Raw genomic sequence first — 19173 nt, 5'->3', positions numbered from 1 at the left:
GGCAGCTACAGCTCATGGGTTGGGGTACGGGGGCAGCTACAGCTCATGGGTTGGGGTATGGGGTCAACTACAGCTCATGGGTTGGGGTATTGGGTCAACTATAGCTCACGGGTTGGGGTATGGGGTCAACTACAGCTCATGGGTTGGGGTATGGGGTCAACTACAGCTCACGGGTTGGGGTACGGGGGCAGCTACAGCTCATGGGTTGGGGTACGGGGGCAGCTACAGCTCATGGGTTGGGGTATGGGGTCAGGTAAAACTCATGGGTTGGGATATGGGGTCAACTACATTTCATTTCTTGGGGTATGGGGTCAACTACAGCTCATGGATTGGGGTATGGGGTCAACTACAGCTCATGGGATGGGGTATGGGGTCAACTACAGCTCACTGGTTGGGATATGGGGTCACCTACAGCTCATGGGTTGGGGTATGGGGTCAACTATAGCACACGAGTTGGGGTATGGGGCCCACTACTGCTCATGGGTTGGGGTATGGGGTCAACTATAGCCCACGAGTTGGGGTATGGGGTTCACTACAGCTCACGGGTTGGTGTATGGGGTCAACTATTGCTCACGAGTTGGGGTATGGGGTCAAATCAAGCCCATTGGTTGGGGTATAGGGTCAACTACAGCGTATGGGATGGGGTATGGGGTCAACTACAGCTCACGAGTTGGGGTTTGGGGTCAACTACAGCGCATGGGATGGGGTAAGGGGTCACCTACAGCTCATGGGTTGGGGTATGGGGTTAACTACAGCTCATGGGTTGGGGTATGGGGACAACTACAGCTCATGGGTTGGGGTATGGGGTCAACTACAGCTCTTGGGTTGGGGTATGGGGTCAACTACAGCTCATGGGTTGGGGTATGAGGTCAACTACAACTCATGGGTTGGGGTATGGGGTCAACTACAGTCACAGGTTGGGGTATGGGTTCAACTACAGCTCAAAGGGTTGGGGTAAGGGGTACACTATTGCTCATGGCTTGGGGTATGAGGTCAATTACAGCTCACAGGTTGGTTTATGGGGTTATCTACAGCTCATGGGTTGGGATATGGGGTACACTACAGCGTATGGGATGGGGTATGGGGTCAACTACAGCTCACGGGTTGGGGTATGGGATCAACTACAGCTCACGGGTTGGGGTATGGGGTCAACTACAGCTCACGGGTTGGGGTATGGGGTCAAGTACAGCAAAGGGTTGATGTATGGGATTAACTACAGCTCACTGGTAGGGGTATGGGGTCAACTACAGCTCATGGGTTGGGGTATGGGGTTAACTACAGCTCATATTGGGGTATGGGGTCAACTACAGCTCACGGGTTGGGGTATGGGGTCAACTACAGTCACAGGTTGGGGTATGGGGTCAACATTAGCTCACGGGTTGGGGTATGGGGTCAACTTTAGCTCACGGGGTGGGTTATGGGGTCAACTACAGCTCATGGGTTGGGGTATGGGGTCAACTACAGCTCATGGGATGGAGTATGGGGTCAACTACAGCTCACGGGTTGGGGTATGGGGTCAACTACAGCTCATGGGTTGGCGTATGGGGTCAACTACAGCTCATGGGTTGGTGTATGGGGTCAACTACAGCTCATGGGTTGGGGTATGGGGTCAACTACAGCTCACGGATTGGGGTATGGGGTCAACTACAGCTCACAGGTTGGGGTATGGGGTCAACAACTACAGCTCATGGGATGGGGTATGGGGTCAACTACAGCTCACGAGTTGGGGTATGGGGTCAACTTTATCTCACGGGTTGGGGTATGGGGTCAACTTTAGCTCACGGGTTGGGGTATGGGGTCCACTTCAGCTCACTGGTTGGAGTATGGGGTCACCAGCTCACGGGTTGGGGTACGGGGGAAGCTACAGCTCATGGGTTGGGGTATGGGGTCAGGTAAAACTCATGGGTTTGGATATGGGGTCAACTACATTTCATTTGTTGGGGTATGGGGTCAACTACAGCTCATGGATTGGAGTATGGGGTCAACTACAGCTCATGGGTTGGGGTATGGGGTCAACTACAGCTCACTGGTTGGGGTATGGGGTCACCTACAGCTCATGGGTTGGGGTATGGGGTCAACTACAGCTCATGGGCTAGAGTATGGGGTCAACTACAGCTCACGGGTTGGGGTATGGGGTCCACTACAGCTTATGAGTTGGAGTATGGGGTCAACTACAGGTCACGGGTTGGGGTATGGCGTCAACTGCAGCTCACGGGTTGGGGTATGGGGTCCACTACAGCTTATGATTTGGAGTATGGGGTTAACTACAGCTCACGGGTTGGGGTATGGGGTCAACTACAGCTCACGGGTTGGGGTATGGGGTCAACTACAGCTCATGGGTTGGGGTATGGGGGTCAACTACAGCTCATGGGTTGAAGTATGGGGTCAACTACAGCTCACGGGTTGGGGTACGGGGTCAACTACAGCTCATGGGTTGGGGTATGGGGTCAAATACAGCTCATGGGTTGGGGTATGGGGTCAACTACAGTCAAAGGTTGGGGTATGGGGTCAACATTAGCTCACGGGTTGGGGTATGGGGTCAACTTTAGCTCACGGGTTGGGGTATGGGGTCAACTACAGCTCATGGGTTGGGGTATGGGGTCAACTACAGCTCATGGGTTGGCGTATGGGGTCAACTACAGCTCATGGGTTGGTGTATGGGGTCAACTACAGCTCATGGGTTGGGGTATGGGGTCAACTACAGCTCATTGGTTGGGGTATGGGGTCAGCTACATCTCACGGGTTGGGGTATGGGGTCAACTACAGTCACAGGCTGGGGTATGGGGTCAACATTAGCTCACGGGTTCGGGTATGGGTCAACTTTAGCTCCCGGGTTGGGGTATGGGGTCAACTACAGCTCATGGGTTGGGGTATGGGGTCAACTACAGCTCATGGGTTGGCGTATGGAGTCAACTACTGCTCATGGGTTGGGGTATGGGGTCAACTACAGCTCATGGGTTGGGGTATGGGGTCAGCTACATCTCACGGGTTGGGGTATGGGGTCAACTACAGCTCACAGGTTGGGGTATGGGGTCAACAACTACAGCTCATGGGATAGGTTTGGGGTCAACTACAGCTCACGAGTTGGGGTATGGGGTCAACTACATCTCACGGGTTGGGGTATGGGGTCAACTTTAGCTCACGGGTTGGGGTATGGGGTCCACTTCAGCTCACTGGTTGGAGTATGGGGTCACCAGCTCACGGGTTGGGGTACGGGGGCAGCTACAGCTCATGGGTTGGGGTATGGGGTCAGGTAAAACTCATGGGTTTGGATATGGGGTCAACTACATTTCATTTGTTGGGGTATGGGGTCAACTACAGCTCATGGATTGGGGTATGGGGTCAACTACAGCTCATGAGTTGGGGTATGGGGTCAACTACAGCTCACTGGTTGGGGTATGGGGTCACCTACTGCTCATGGGTTGGGGTATGGGGTCAACTATAGCCCACGAGATGGGGTATGAGGTCCACTGCAGCTCACGGGTATGGGTATGGGGTCAACTTTAGCTCACGGGTTGGGGTATGGGTCCACTTCAGCTCACTGGTTGTGGTATGGGGTTCACTACAGCTCATGGGTAGGTGTATGGGGTCAACTATTGCTCACGAGTTGGGGTATGGGGTCGAATCAAGCTCATTGGTTGGGGTATGGGGTCAACTACAGCGTATGGGATGGGGTATGGGGTCAACTACAGCTCACGAGTTGGGGTTTGGGGACCACTACAGCCCATGGGATGGGGTATGGGGTCAACAACAGCTCATGGGTTGGGGTATGGGGTTACCTACAGCTCATTAGTTGGGGTATGGGGTCAACTACAGCTCACTGGTTGGGGTATGGGGTCAACTACAGTCACAGGTTGGGGTATGGGGTCAACATTAGCTCACGGGTTGGGGTATGGGGTCAACTTTAGCTCACGGGTTGGGGTATGGGGTCAACTACAGCTCATGGGTTGGGGTATGGGGTCAACTACAGCTCATGGGTTGGAGTATGGGGTCAACTACAGCTCACGGGTTGGGGTATGGGGTCAACTACAGCTCATGGGTTGGCGTATGGGGTCAACTACAGCTCATGGGTTGGGGTATGGGGTCAACTACAGCTCATGGGTTGGGGTATGGGGTCAACTACAGCCCATGGGTTGGGGTATGGGGTCAGCTACATCTCACGGGTTGGGGTATGGGGTCAACTACTGGCACAGGTTGGGGTATGGGGTCAACATTAGCTCACGGGTTGGGGTATGGGGTCAACTACAGCTCATGGGTTGGGGTATGGGGTCAACTACAGCTCATGGGTTGGGGTATGGGGTCAACTACAGCTCATGGGCTGGAGTATGGGGTCAACTACAGCTCACGGGTTGGGGTATGGGGTCCACTACAGCTTATGAGTTGGAGTATGGGGTCAACTAAAGCTCACGGGTTGGGGTATGGGGTCAACTACAGCTCACGGGTTGGGGTATGGGGTCAACTACACCTCATAGGTTGGGGTATGGGGGTCAACTACAGCTCATGGGTTGAAGTATGGGGTCAACTACAGCTCACGGATTGGGGTACGGGGTCAACTACAGCTCATGGGTTGGGGTATGGGGTCAACTACTGCTCATGGGTTGGGGTATGGGGTCAACAACAGTCACAGGTTGGGGTATGGGGTCAACATTAGCTCACGGGTTGGGGTATGGGGTCAACTTTAGCTCACGGGTTGGGGTATGGGGTCAACTACAGCTCATGAGTTGGGGTATGGGGTCAACTACAGTTCATTGGTTGGGGTATGGGGTCAACTACAGCTCATGGGTTGGGGTATGGGGTCAACTACAGCTCATGGGTTGGGGTTTGGGGTCAACTACAGCTCACTGGTTGGGGTATAGGGTCACCTACAGCTCATGGGTTGGGGTATGGGCTCAACTATAGCCCACGAGTTGGGGTATGGGGTCCACTACAGCTCACGGGTATGGGTATGGGGTCAACTTCAGCTCACTGGTTGGGGTATGGGGTTCACTACAGTTCACGGGTTGGTGTATGGGGTCAACCATTGCTCACGAGTTGGGGTATGGGGTCAAATCAAGCTCATTGGATGGGGTATGGGGTCAACTACAGCGTATGGAATGGGGTATGGGGTCAACTACAGCTCACGAGTTGGGGTTTGGGGTCCACTACAGCGCATGGGATGGGGTATGGGGTTACCTACAGCTCATGGGTTGGGGTATGGGGTCAACTACAGCTCACGGGTTGGGGTATGGGGTCAACTATAGTCACAGGTTGGGGTATGGGGTCACGATTAGCTCACGGGTTGGGGTATGGGGTCAACTTTAGCTCACGGGTTGAGGTATGGGGTCAACTACAGCTCATGGGTTGGGGTATGGGGTCAACTACAGCTCATGGTTTGGGGTATGGGTCAGCTACATCTCACGGGTTGGGGTATGGGGTCAACTACAGCTCACTTGGTTGGGGTATGGGGTCAACAACTACAGCTCATGGGTTGGGGTATGGGGTCAACTACAGCTCACGAGTTGGGGTATGGGGTCAACTACATCTCACGGGTTGGGGTATGGGGTCACCTTTAGCTCACGGGTTGGGGTATGGGGTCCACTTCAGCTCACTGGTTGGGGTATGGGGTCATCAGCTCATGGGTTGGGGTACGGGGGCAGCTACAGCTCATGGGTTGGGGTATGGGGTCAGGTAAAATTCATGGGTTGGGATATGGGGTCAACTACATTTCATTTGTTGGGGTATGGGGTCAACTACAGCTCATGGATTGGGGTATGGGGTCAACTACAGCTCATGGGTTGGGGTATGGGGTCAACTACAGCTCACTGGTTGGGGTATGGGGTCACCTACAGCTCATGGGTTGGGGTATGGGGTCAACTATAGCCCACGAGTTGGGGTATGGGGTCCACTACAGCTCACGGGTATGGGTATGGGGTCAACTTTAGCTCACGGGTTGGGGTATGGGGTCCACTTCAGCTCACTGGTTGGGGTATGGGGTTCACTACAGCTCACGGGTTGGTGTATGGGGTCAACTATTGCTCACGAGTTGGGGTATGCGGTCAAATCAAGCAGATTGGTTGGGGTATGCGGTCAAATCAAGCAGATTGGTTGGGGTATGGGGTCAACTACAGCGTATGGGATGGGGTATGGGGTCAACTACAGCTCTCGAGTTGGGGTTTGGGGTCAACTACAGCGCATGGGATGGGGTATGGGGTCAACTACAGCTCATTGGTTGGGGTATGGGGTCAACTACAGCTCATGGGTTGGAGTATGGGGTCAACTACAGCTCACGGGTTGGGGTATGGGGTCAACTACAGCTCATGGGTTGGCGTATGGGGTCAACTACAGCTCATGGGTTGGGGTATGGGGTCAACTACAGCTCATAGGTTGGGGTATGGGGTCAACTACAGCCCATGGGTTGGGGTATGGGGTCAGCTACATCTCACGGGTTGGGGTATGGGGTCAACTACAGTCACAGGTTGGGGTATGGGGTCAACATTAGCTCACGGGTTGGGGTATGGGGTCAACTACAGCTCATGGGTTGGGGTATGGGGTCAACTACAGCTCATGGGTTGGGGTATGGGGTCAACTACAGCTCATGGGCTGGAGTATGGGGTCAACTACAGCTCACGGGTTGGGGTATGGGGTCCACTACAGCTTATGAGTTGGAGTATGGGGTCAACTAAAGCTCACGGGTTGGGGTATGGGGTCAACTACAGCTCACGGGTTGGGGTATGGGGTCAACTACACCTCATGGGTTGGGGTATGGGGGTCAACTACAGCTCATGGGTTGAAGTATGGGGTCAACTACAGCTCACGGATTGGGGTACGGGGTCAACTACAGCTCATGGGTTGGGGTATGGGGTCAACTACAGCTCATGGGTTGGGGTATGGGGTCAACAACAGTCACAGGTTGGGGTATGGGGTCAACATTAGCTCACGGGTTGGTGTATGGGGTCAACTTTATCTCACGGGTTGGGGTATGGGGTCAACTACAGCTCATGGGTTGGGGTATGGGGTCAACTACAGTTCATTGGTTGGGGTATGGGGTCAACTACAGCTCATGGGTTGGGGTATGGGGTCAACTACAGCTCATGGGTATGGGTATGGGGTCAACTTTAGCTCACGGGTTGGGGTATGGGGTCCACTTCAGCTCACTGGTTGGGGTATGGGGTTCACTACAGTTCACGGGTTGGTGTATGGGGTCAACTATTGCTCACGAGTTGGGGTATGGGGTCAAATCAAGCTCATTGGATGGGGTATGGGGTCAACTACAGCGTATGGAATGGGGTATGGGGTCAACTACAGCTCACGAGTTGGGGTTTGGGGTCCACTACAGCGCATGGGATGGGGTATGGGGTTACCTACAGCTCATGGGTTGGGGTATGGGGTCAACTACAGCTCACGGGTTGGGGTATGGGGTCAACTATAGTCACAGGTTGGGGTATGGGGTCACGATTAGCTCACGGGTTGGGGTATGGGGTCAACTTTAGCTCACGGGTTGAGGTATGGGGTCAACTACAGCTCATGGGTTGGGGTATGGGGTCAACTACAGCTCATGGTTTGGGGTATGGGTCAGCTACATCTCACGGGTTGGGGTATGGGGTCAACTACAGCTCACTTGGTTGGGGTATGGGGTCAACAACTACAGCTCATGGGTTGGGGTATGGGGTCAACTACAGCTCACGAGTTGGGGTATGGGGTCAACTACATCTCACGGGTTGGGGTATGGGGTCACCTTTAGCTCACGGGTTGGGGTATGGGGTCCACTTCAGCTCACTGGTTGGGGTATGGGGTCATCAGCTCATGGGTTGGGGTACGGGGGCAGCTACAGCTCATGGGTTGGGGTATGGGGTCAGGTAAAATTCATGGGTTGGGATATGGGGTCAACTACATTTCATTTGTTGGGGTATGGGTTCAACTACAGCTCATGGATTGGGGTATGGGGTCAACTACAGCTCATGGGTTGGGGTATGGGGTCAACTACAGCTCACTGGTTGGGGTATGGGGTCACCTACAGCTCATGGGTTGGGGTATGGGGTCAACTATAGCCCACGAGTTGGGGTATGGGGTCCACTACAGCTCACGGGTATGGGTATGGGGTCAACTTTAGCTCACGGGTTGGGGTATGGGGTCCACTTCAGCTCACTGGTTGGGGTATGGGGTTCACTACAGCTCACGGGTTGGTGTATGGGGTCAACTATTGCTCACGAGTTGGGGTATGCGGTCAAATCAAGCAGATTGGTTGGGGAATGGGGTCAACTACAGCGTATGGGATGGGGTATGGGGTCAACTACAGCTCACGAGTTGGGGTTTGGGGTCAACTACAGCGCATGGGATGGGGTATGGGGTCAACTACAGCTCATTGGTTGGGGTATGGGGTTAACTACAGCTCATGGGTTGGGGTATGTGGTCAACTACAGCTCACGGGTTGGGGTATGGGGTCAACTACAGTCACAGGTTGGGGTATGGGGTCAACATTAGCTCACAGGTTGGGGTGTGGGGTCAACTTTAGCTCACGGGTTGGGGTATGGGGTCAACTACAGCTCATGGGTTGGGGTATGGGGTCAACTACAGCTCATGGGTTAGAGTATGGGGTCAACTACAGCTCACGGGTTGAGGTAAGGGGTCCACTACAGCTTATGAGTTGGAGTATGGGGTCAACTACAGCTCACGGGTTGGGGTATGGGGTCAACTACAGCTCACGGGTTGGGGTATGGGGTCAACTACAGCTCTCGGGTTGGGGTATGGGGTCAACTGCAGCTCATGGGTTGAAGTATGGGGTCAACTACAGCTCACGGGTTGGGGTATGGGGTCAACTACAGCTCATGGGTTGGGGTATGGGGTCAACTACAGCTCATGGGTTGAAGTATGGGGTCAACTACAGCTCACGGGTTGGGGTATGGTGTCAACTACAGCTCATGGGTTGGGGTATGGGGTCAACTACAGCTCATGGGTTGGGGTATGGGGTCAGCTACATCTCACGGGTTGGGGTATGGGGTCAACTACAGTCACAGGTTGGGGTATGGGGTCAACTACAGCTCATGGGTTGGGGTATGGGGTCAACTACAGTTCATGGGTTGGGGTATGGGGTCAACTACAGCTCATGGGTTGGGGTATGGGGTCAACTACAGCTCATGGGTTGGCGTATGGGGTCAACTACAGCTCATAGGTTGGGGTATGGGGTCAACTACAGCTCATGGGTTGGGGTATGGGGTCAACTACAGCTCATGGGTTGGGGTATGGGGTCAGCTACATCTCACGGGTTGGGGTATTGGGTCAACTACAGCTCACAGTTTGGGGTATGGGGTCAACAACTACAGCTCATGGGTTGGGGTATGGGGTCAACTACAGCTCATGGGTTGGGGTATGGGGTCAACTATAGCCCACGAGTTGGGGTATGGGGTCCACTACAGCTCACGGGTATGGGTATGGGGTCAACTTTAGCTCACGGGTTGGGGTATGGGGTCCACTTCAGCTCACTGGTTGGGGTATGGGGTTCACTACAGCTCACGGGTTGGTGTATGGGGTCAACTATTGCTCACGAGTTGGGGTATGCGGTCAAATCAAGCAGATTGGTTGGGGTATGCGGTCAAATCAAGCAGATTGGTTGGGGTATGGGGTCAACTACAGCGTATGGGATGGGGTATGGGGTCAACTACAGCTCTCGAGTTGGGGTTTGGGGTCAACTACAGCGCATGGGATGGGGTATGGGGTCAACTACAGCTCATTGGTTGGGGTATGGGGTCAACTACAGCTCATGGGTTGGAGTATGGGGTCAACTACAGCTCACGGGTTGGGGTATGGGGTCAACTACAGCTCATGGGTTGGCGTATGGGGTCAACTACAGCTCATGGGTTGGGGTATGGGGTCAACTACAGCTCATAGGTTGGGGTATGGGGTCAACTACAGCCCATGGGTTGGGGTATGGGGTCAGCTACATCTCACGGGTTGGGGTATGGGGTCAACTACAGTCACAGGTTGGGGTATGGGGTCAACATTAGCTCACGGGTTGGGGTATGGGGTCAACTACAGCTCATGGGTTGGGGTATGGGGTCAACTACAGCTCATGGGTTGGGGTATGGGGTCAACTACAGCTCATGGGCTGGAGTATGGGGTCAACTACAGCTCACGGGTTGGGGTATGGGGTCCACTACAGCTTATGAGTTGGAGTATGGGGTCAACTAAAGCTCACGGGTTGGGGTATGGGGTCAACTACAGCTCACGGGTTGGGGTATGGGGTCAACTACACCTCATGGGTTGGGGTATGGGGGTCAACTACAGCTCATGGGTTGAAGTATGGGGTCAACTACAGCTCACGGATTGGGGTACGGGGTCAACTACAGCTCATGGGTTGGGGTATGGGGTCAACTACAGCTCATGGGTTGGGGTATGGGGTCAACAACAGTCACAGGTTGGGGTATGGGGTCAACATTAGCTCACGGGTTGGGGTATGGGGTCAACTTTATCTCACGGGTTGGGGTATGGGGTCAACTACAGCTCATGGGTTGGGGTATGGGGTCAACTACAGTTCATTGGTTGGGGTATGGGGTCAACTACAGCTCATGGGTTGGGGTATGGGGTCAACTACAGCTCATGGGTATGGGTATGGGGTCAACTTTAGCTCACGGGTTGGGGTATGGGGTCCACTTCAGCTCACTGGTTGGGGTATGGGGTTCACTACAGTTCACGGGTTGGTGTATGGGGTCAACTATTGCTCACGAGTTGGGGTATGGGGTCAAATCAAGCTCATTGGATGGGGTATGGGGTCAACTACAGCGTATGGAATGGGGTATGGGGTCAACTACAGCTCACGAGTTGGGGTTTGGGGTCCACTACAGCGCATGGGATGGGGTATGGGGTTACCTACAGCTCATGGGTTGGGGTATGGGGTCAACTACAGCTCACGGGTTGGGGTATGGGGTCAACTATAGTCACAGGTTGGGGTATGGGGTCACGATTAGCTCACGGGTTGGGGTATGGGGTCAACTTTAGCTCACGGGTTGAGGTATGGGGTCAACTACAGCTCATGGGTTGGGGTATGGGGTCAACTACAGCTCATGGTTTGGGGTATGGGTCAGCTACATCTCACGGGTTGGGGTATGGGGTCAACTACAGCTCACTTGGTTGGGGTATGGGGTCAACAACTACAGCTCATGGGTTGGGGTATGGGGTCAACTACAGCTCACGAGTTGGGGTATGGGGTCAACTACATCTCACGGGTTGGGGTATGGGGTCACCTTTAGCTCACGGGTTGGGGTATGGGGTCCACTTCAGCTCACTGGTTGGGGTATGGGGTCATCAGCTCATGGGTTGGGGTACGGGGGCAGCTACAGCTCATGGGTTGGGGTATGGGGTCAGGTAAAATTCATGGGTTGGGATATGGGGTCAACTACATTTCATTTGTTGGGGTATGGGTTCAACTACAGCTCATGGATTGGGGTATGGGGTCAACTACAGCTCATGGGTTGGGGTATGGGGTCAACTACAGCTCACTGGTTGGGGTATGGGGTCACCTACAGCTCATGGGTTGGGGTATGGGGTCAACTATAGCCCACGAGTTGGGGTATGGGGTCCACTACAGCTCACGGGTATGGGTATGGGGTCAACTTTAGCTCACGGGTTGGGGTATGGGGTCCACTTCAGCTCACTGGTTGGGGTATGGGGTTCACTACAGCTCACGGGTTGGTGTATGGGGTCAACTATTGCTCACGAGTTGGGGTATGCGGTCAAATCAAGCAGATTGGTTGGGGAATGGGGTCAACTACAGCGTATGGGATGGGGTATGGGGTCAACTACAGCTCACGAGTTGGGGTTTGGGGTCAACTACAGCGCATGGGATGGGGTATGGGGTCAACTACAGCTCATTGGTTGGGGTATGGGGTTAACTACAGCTCATGGGTTGGGGTATGTGGTCAACTACAGCTCACGGGTTGGGGTATGGGGTCAACTACAGTCACAGGTTGGGGTATGGGGTCAACATTAGCTCACAGGTTGGGGTGTGGGGTCAACTTTAGCTCACGGGTTGGGGTATGGGGTCAACTACAGCTCATGGGTTGGGGTATGGGGTCAACTACAGCTCATGGGTTAGAGTATGGGGTCAACTACAGCTCACGGGTTGAGGTAAGGGGTCCACTACAGCTTATGAGTTGGAGTATGGGGTCAACTACAGCTCACGGGTTGGGGTATGGGGTCAACTACAGCTCACGGGTTGGGGTATGGGGTCAACTACAGCTCTCGGGTTGGGGTATGGGGTCAACTGCAGCTCATGGGTTGAAGTATGGGGTCAACTACAGCTCACGGGTTGGGGTATGGGGTCAACTACAGCTCATGGGTTGGGGTATGGGGTCAACTACAGCTCATGGGTTGAAGTATGGGGTCAACTACAGCTCACGGGTTGGGGTATGGTGTCAACTACAGCTCATGGGTTGGGGTATGGGGTCAACTACAGCTCATGGGTTGGGGTATGGGGTCAGCTACATCTCACGGGTTGGGGTATGGGGTCAACTACAGTCACAGGTTGGGGTATGGGGTCAACTACAGCTCATGGGTTGGGGTATGGGGTCAACTACAGTTCATGGGTTGGGGTATGGGGTCAACTACAGCTCATGGGTTGGGGTATGGGGTCAACTACAGCTCATGGGTTGGCGTATGGGGTCAACTACAGCTCATAGGTTGGGGTATGGGGTCAACTACAGCTCATGGGTTGGGGTATGGGGTCAACTACAGCTCATGGGTTGGGGTATGGGGTCAGCTACATCTCACGGGTTGGGGTATTGGGTCAACTACAGCTCACAGTTTGGGGTATGGGGTCAACAACTACAGCTCATGGGTTGGGGTATGGGGTCAACTACAGCTCACGAGTTGGGGTATGGGGTCAACTACATCTCACGGGTTGGGGTATGGGGTCAACTTTAGCTCACGGGTTGGGGTATGGGGTCCACTTCAGCTCACTGGTTGGGGTATGGGGTCACCAGCTCACGGGTTGGGGTACGGGGGCAGCTACAGCTCATGGGTTGGGGTATGGGGTCAGGTGAAACTCATGGGTTGGGATATGGGGTCAACTACATTTCATTTGCTGGGGTATGGGGTCAACTACAGCTCATGGATTGGGGTATGGGGTCAACTACAGCTCATGGGTTGGGGTATGGGGTCAACTACAGCTCACTGGTTGGGGTATGGGGTCACCTACAGCTCATGGGTTGGGGTATAGGGTCAACTATAGCCCACGAGTTGGGGTATGGGGTCCACTACAGCTCACGGGTATGGGTATGGGGTCAACTTTAGCTCACGGGTTGGGGTATGGGGTCCACTTCAGCTCACTGGTTGGGGTATGGGGTTCACTACAGCTCACGGGTTGGTGTATGGGGTCAACTATTGCTCACGAGTTGGGGTATGGGGTCAAATCAAGCTCATTGGTTGGGGTATGGGGTCAACTACAGCGTATGGGATGGGGTATGGGGTCAACTACAGCTCACGAGTTGGGGTTTGGGGTCAACTACAGCGCATGGGTTGGGGTATGGGGTTAACTACAGCTCATGGGTTGGGTTATGGGGTCAACTACAACTCACAGGTTGGGGTATGGGGTCAACATTAGCTCACGGGTTGGGGTATGGGGTCAACTTTAGCTCACGGGTTGGGGTATGGGGTCAACTACAGCTCATGGGTTGGGGTATGGGGTCAACTACAGCTCATGGGTTGGAGTTTGGGGTCAACTACAGCTCACGGGTTGAGGTATGTGGTCCACTACAGCTTATGAGTTGGAGTATGGGGTCAACTACAGCTCATGGTTTGGGGTATGGGGTCAGCTACATCTCACGGGTTGGGGTATGGGGTCAACTACAGCTCACTTGGTTGGGGTATGGGGTCAACAACTACAGCTCATGGGTTGGGGTATGGGGTCAACTACACCTCACGAGTTGGGGTATGGGGTCAACTACATCTCAAGGGTTGGGGTATGGGGTCACCTTTAGCTCACGGGTTGGGGTATGGGGTCCACTTCAGCTCACTGGTTGGGGTATGGGGTCATCAGCTCATGGGTTGGGGTACGGGGGCAGCTACAGCTCATGGGTTGGGGTATGTGGTCAGGTAAAATTCATGGGTTGGGATATGGGGTCAACTACATTTCATTTTTTGGGGTATGGGGTCAACTACAGCTCATGGATTGGGGTATGGGGTCAACTACAGCTCATGGGTTGGGGTATGGGGTCAACTACAGCTCACTGGTTGGGGTATGGGGTCACCTACAGCTCATGGGTTGGGGTATGGGGTCAACTATAGCCCACGAGTTGGGGTATGGGGTCCACTACAGCTCACTGGTTGGGGTATGGGGTTCACTACAGCTCACGGGTTGGTGTATGGGGTCAACTATTGCTCACGAGTTGGGGTATGGGGTCAAATCAAGCAGATTGGTTGGGGTATGGGGTCAACTACAGCGTATGGGATGGGGTATGGGGTCAACTACATCTCACGGGTTGGGGTATGGGGTCAACTACAGCTCACAGTTTGGGGTATGGGGTCAACAACTGCAGCTCATGGGTTGGAGTATGGGGTCAACTACAGCTCACGAGTTGGGGTATGGGGTCAACTACATCTCACGGGTTGGGGTATGGGGTCAACTTTAGCTCACGGGTTGGGGTATGGGGTCCACTTCAGCTCACTGGTTGGGGTATGGGGTCACCAGCTCACGGGTTGGGGTACGGGGGCAGCTACAGCTCATGGGTTGGGGTATGGGGTCAGGTAAAACTCATGGGTTGGGATATGGGGTCAACTACATTTCATTTGCTGGGGTATGGGGTCAACTACAGCTCATGGATTGGGGTATGGGGTCAACTACAGCTCATGGGTTGGGGTATGGGGTCAACTACAGCTCACTGGTTGGGGTATGGGTTCACCTACAGCTCATGGGTTGGGGTATGGGGTCAAGTATAGCCCACGAGTTGGGGTATGGGGTCCACTACAGCTCACGGGTATGGGTATGGGGTCAACTTTAGCTCACGGGTTGGGGTATGGGGTCCACTTCAGCTCACTGGTTGGGGTATGGGGTCCACTACAGCTCATGGGTTGGGGTATGGGGTCAACTACAGCTCATGGGTTGGAGTATGGGGTCAACTACAGCTCACGGGTTGGGGTATGGGGTCAACTACAGCTCATGGGTTGGGGTATGGGGTCAACTACAGCTCTCGGGTTGGGGTATGGGGTCAACTACAGCTCATGGGTTGAAGTATGGGGTCAACTACAGCTCACGGGTTGGGGTATGGGGTCAACTACAGCTCATGGGTTGGGGTATTGGGTCAACTACAGCTCATGGGTTGAAGTATGGGGTCAACTACAGCTCACGGGTTGGGGTATGGGGTCTACTACAGCTCATGGGTTGGGGTATGGGGTCAACTACAGCTCATGGATTGGGGTATGGGGTCAACTACAGCTCATGGGTTGGGGTATGGGGTCAACTACAGCTCACTGGTTGGGGTATGGGTTCACCTACAGCTCATGGGTTGGGGTATGGGGTCAAGTATAGCCCACGAGTTGGGGTATGGGGTCCACTACAGCTCACGGGTATGGGTATGGGGTCAACTTTAGCTCACGGGTTGGGGTATGGGGTCCACTTCAGCCCACTGGTTGGGGTATGGGGTCCACTACAGCTCATGGGTTGGGGTATGGGGTCAACTACAGCTCATGGGTTGGAGTATGGGGTCAACTACAGCTCACGGGTTGGGGTATGGGGTCAACTACAGCTCATGGGTTGGGGTATGGGGTCAACTACAGCTCTCGGGTTGGGGTATGGGGTCAACTACAGCTCATGGGTTGAAGTATGGGGTCAACTACAGCTCACGGGTTGGGGTATGGGGTCAACTACAGCTCATGGGTTGGGGTATTGGGTCAACTACAGCTCATGGGTTGAAGTATGGGGTCAACTACAGCTCACGGGTTGGGGTATGGGGTCTACTACAGCTCATGGGTTGGGGTATGGGGTCAACTACAGCTCATGGATTGGGGTATGGGGTCAACTACAGCTCATGGGTTGGGGTATGGGGTCAACTACAGCTCACTGGTTGGGGTATGGGTTCACCTACAGCTCATGGGTTGGGGTATGGGGTCAAGTATAGCCCACGAGTTGGGGTATGGGGTCCACTACAGCTCACGGGTATGGGTATGGGGTCAACTTTAGCTCACGGGTTGGGGTATGGGGTCCACTTCAGCTCACTGGTTGGGGTATGGGGTTCACTACAGATCACGGGTTGGTGTATGGGGTCAACTATTGCTCACGAGTTGGGGTATGGGGTCAAATCAAGCTCATTGGTTGGGGTATGGGGTCAACTACAGCGTATGGGATGGGGTATGGGGTCAACTACAGCTCACGAGTTGGGGTTTGGGGTCAACTACAGCGCATGGGTTGGGGTATGGGGTTAACTACAGCTCATGGGTTGGGGTATGGGGTCAACTACAGCTCACGGGTTGGGGTATGGGGTCAACTACAGTCACAGGTTGGGGTATGGGGTCAACATTAGCTCACGGGTTGGGGTATGGGGTGAACTTTAGCTCACGGGTTGGGGTATGGGGTCAACTACCGCTCATGGGTTGGGGTATGGGGTCAACTACAGCTCATGGGTTGGAGTATGGGGGTCAACTACAGCTCACGGGTTGGGGTATGGGGTCCACTACAGCCCATGGGTTGGGGTATGGGGTCAACTACAGCTCATGGGTTGGAGTATGGGGTCAACTACAGCTCACGGGTTGGGGTATGGGGTCAACTACAGCTCATGGGTTGGGGTATGGGGTCAACTACAGGTCACGGGTTGGGGTATGGGGTCAACTACAGCTCATGGGTTGGGGTATGGGGTCAACTACAGGTCACGGGTTGGGGTATGGAGTCAACTACAGGTCACGGGTTGGGGTATGGGGTCAACTACAGGTCATGGGTTGGGGTATGGGGTCAACTACAGGTCACGGGTTGGGGTATGGGGTCAACTACAGGTCACGGGTTGGGGTATGGGGTCAACTACAGGTCATGGGTTGGGGTATGGGGTCAACTACAGCTCATAGGTTGGGTTATGGGGTCAACTACAGGTCACGGGTTGGGGTATGGAGTCAACTACAGGTCACGGGTTGGGGTCCTAAATGGTTTCCTTCACCATGACATCCATTTAGGTCATGGGTGATGGCTCCATCACCCATGTCAGGTACATGCATACAATAATATGAATAAATAAATAGTTTATGTAGGTAAAAGTACATACAAACATACTGAGTTACAATTAGCATGCTGGATTTCTAGATAGAGCTAGTATATACTATCCCTAAAGCCACTAATATCCACACCTTTGGGGCCAACCCGTCCTCATAAAATTACGTTGCTCTACACCCGTATGCGCGCTATGGCCAAAATGAACGTAATTTGACATTAAATTGGCTCACGAAAGTGAAGTACTATCACGTTTTCTGTTGTGAGTCCTCCTGCTTACTCAGTAAGGTTAGGAGAGGAAACTTTCAATTAACGGTTTTCATGACGTTTTGAAACCTTAGGAAAACTTCCTGCCTTATTAACCTTCCAGAGGACCCTTAACTTACTGTTTTGGAAGAAAAAACTCCAAAATTTATTTTCAATTATTTTTCATTTTCAAATTACATCCATATTCGGCCATACGGGCAAACAGTCAAATTCAAACGTAATTTGTAACAGGAAAGGTTCAGAAAATACTTATAAACTAAGACAAGATGGAGATCAACGGCATGAATTTAAATTATATAGGTTGGAGTAGTGTAAAGTGCGACTAGAACCGCGCGCACCAGCTGCCAGCTGGCCCTCCATGGAGTGCCAGCCGACAGGTGGCGCGCGGGTGTCTAGTCACACAGGCTTTTGGGGGAATTTCCCGGAAGTTTTGGCGCGTTTCGGACGCTCTCACCTGACAGGTGGCGCGCGGGTGTCTAGTCACACAGGCTTTTGGGGGAATTTCCCGGAAGTTTTGGCGCGTTTCGGACGCGTGTGAGCGTGTTGTGTTTGGGTATGTGGACAGGAAAGAGGGGAGGTCATGTTGGGCAGCTGACAGGTGGCGCGCGTCGCTCCCGTCCTCAAGTTTTTTTCGGGGAATTTCCCGGCCAGTCCTCAGGGGTTAAGGTACGTGGTCAGGAAAGAATGGAGTTCTTGTTGTGTGAGAGTAAGTGGTGGAGTAAGAGGAAGGAGTGAAATGAATATGTGTGTTTAGCAAGTGATAGAGTAAGAAAATAGAAGGAAGATGGAGGAAGGAGTAAAAGAGTTGATCGTGAGTTAGTGTGTAGATGAGAGGAGAAGGCAGCACGGTCTGTTATGTTGTTTTGGGATGGGAGCTGGATGGAGCTTCCCCTTCGTCGGGAGAGAGTGCTCTGGGCCATTATGTGGTTAGACAAAACATTAGCTCCCCTACAGGAAGTCGCAAGTGCGAGAGGAGGGTATGAGAGAGCACCCTCCTGTGGAAGTTGGCCATTCCCTTGGACCGTTTGTCTAAAAAGGTTTTCGTTGTCTTCAGAGTGTTGATGTTAGTCCCACGGCGACTCCCCATACACTGTGGATTTCCGGTAAGGAGGCGCGAGGTACTTACTCCTGCCGACAGACAGACCCTCACCTGTCACCCATCAATCACTTCTCATTGACCTAGGTCGTTTCACTCCCCTCACACACAAACGCCCCGCCAGTTCCCTGCGAGACTTCATCCGCTACACACGCGTCATACAGCTCCATGTCATGGAAAGGCGAAGCTCTACAGCATGCATGAAATGCGGAGTGTTTTATATTCCATCACCGAATCAACTGTGTCGACTGCAATGCGCTAGCTGTGAAAAACCGCCCCTAGGACATTACGACATCAAATGCAAGCGATGTCAGCAGATTTTCTGTGATAACCGTGAGTGTTATTCATATTTAATATTCCACAGTTCATTTTATGTCATCCACAGGTGAAATATCGCGTGTAAACTACTAAAGTGTGAGAATATTTTCTCATTCGAGCTATTACATTCCACACAGTTAAATATGTTCTTTCCAATTTCAGTTTACAAAACCGTGAAGTGTCCATATTGCTCACCCGCCCCGCGAGGAGGTCATCGCCGGAATGAAACTTCACATAAACGTAGGTAGCATATAAAAATACACTTCTCGTATCTGTATTTCATCCACTTGCAAGCGAACACACATGCATAATAATAAACATATTTTTCCCC

The sequence above is a fragment of the Procambarus clarkii genome, chromosome 66 (assembly GCF_040958095.1).
Source record: "Procambarus clarkii isolate CNS0578487 chromosome 66, FALCON_Pclarkii_2.0, whole genome shotgun sequence".
NCBI lineage: Eukaryota > Metazoa > Arthropoda > Malacostraca > Decapoda > Cambaridae > Procambarus > Procambarus clarkii.
Note: the sequence above shows the minus strand (reverse complement) of the source record.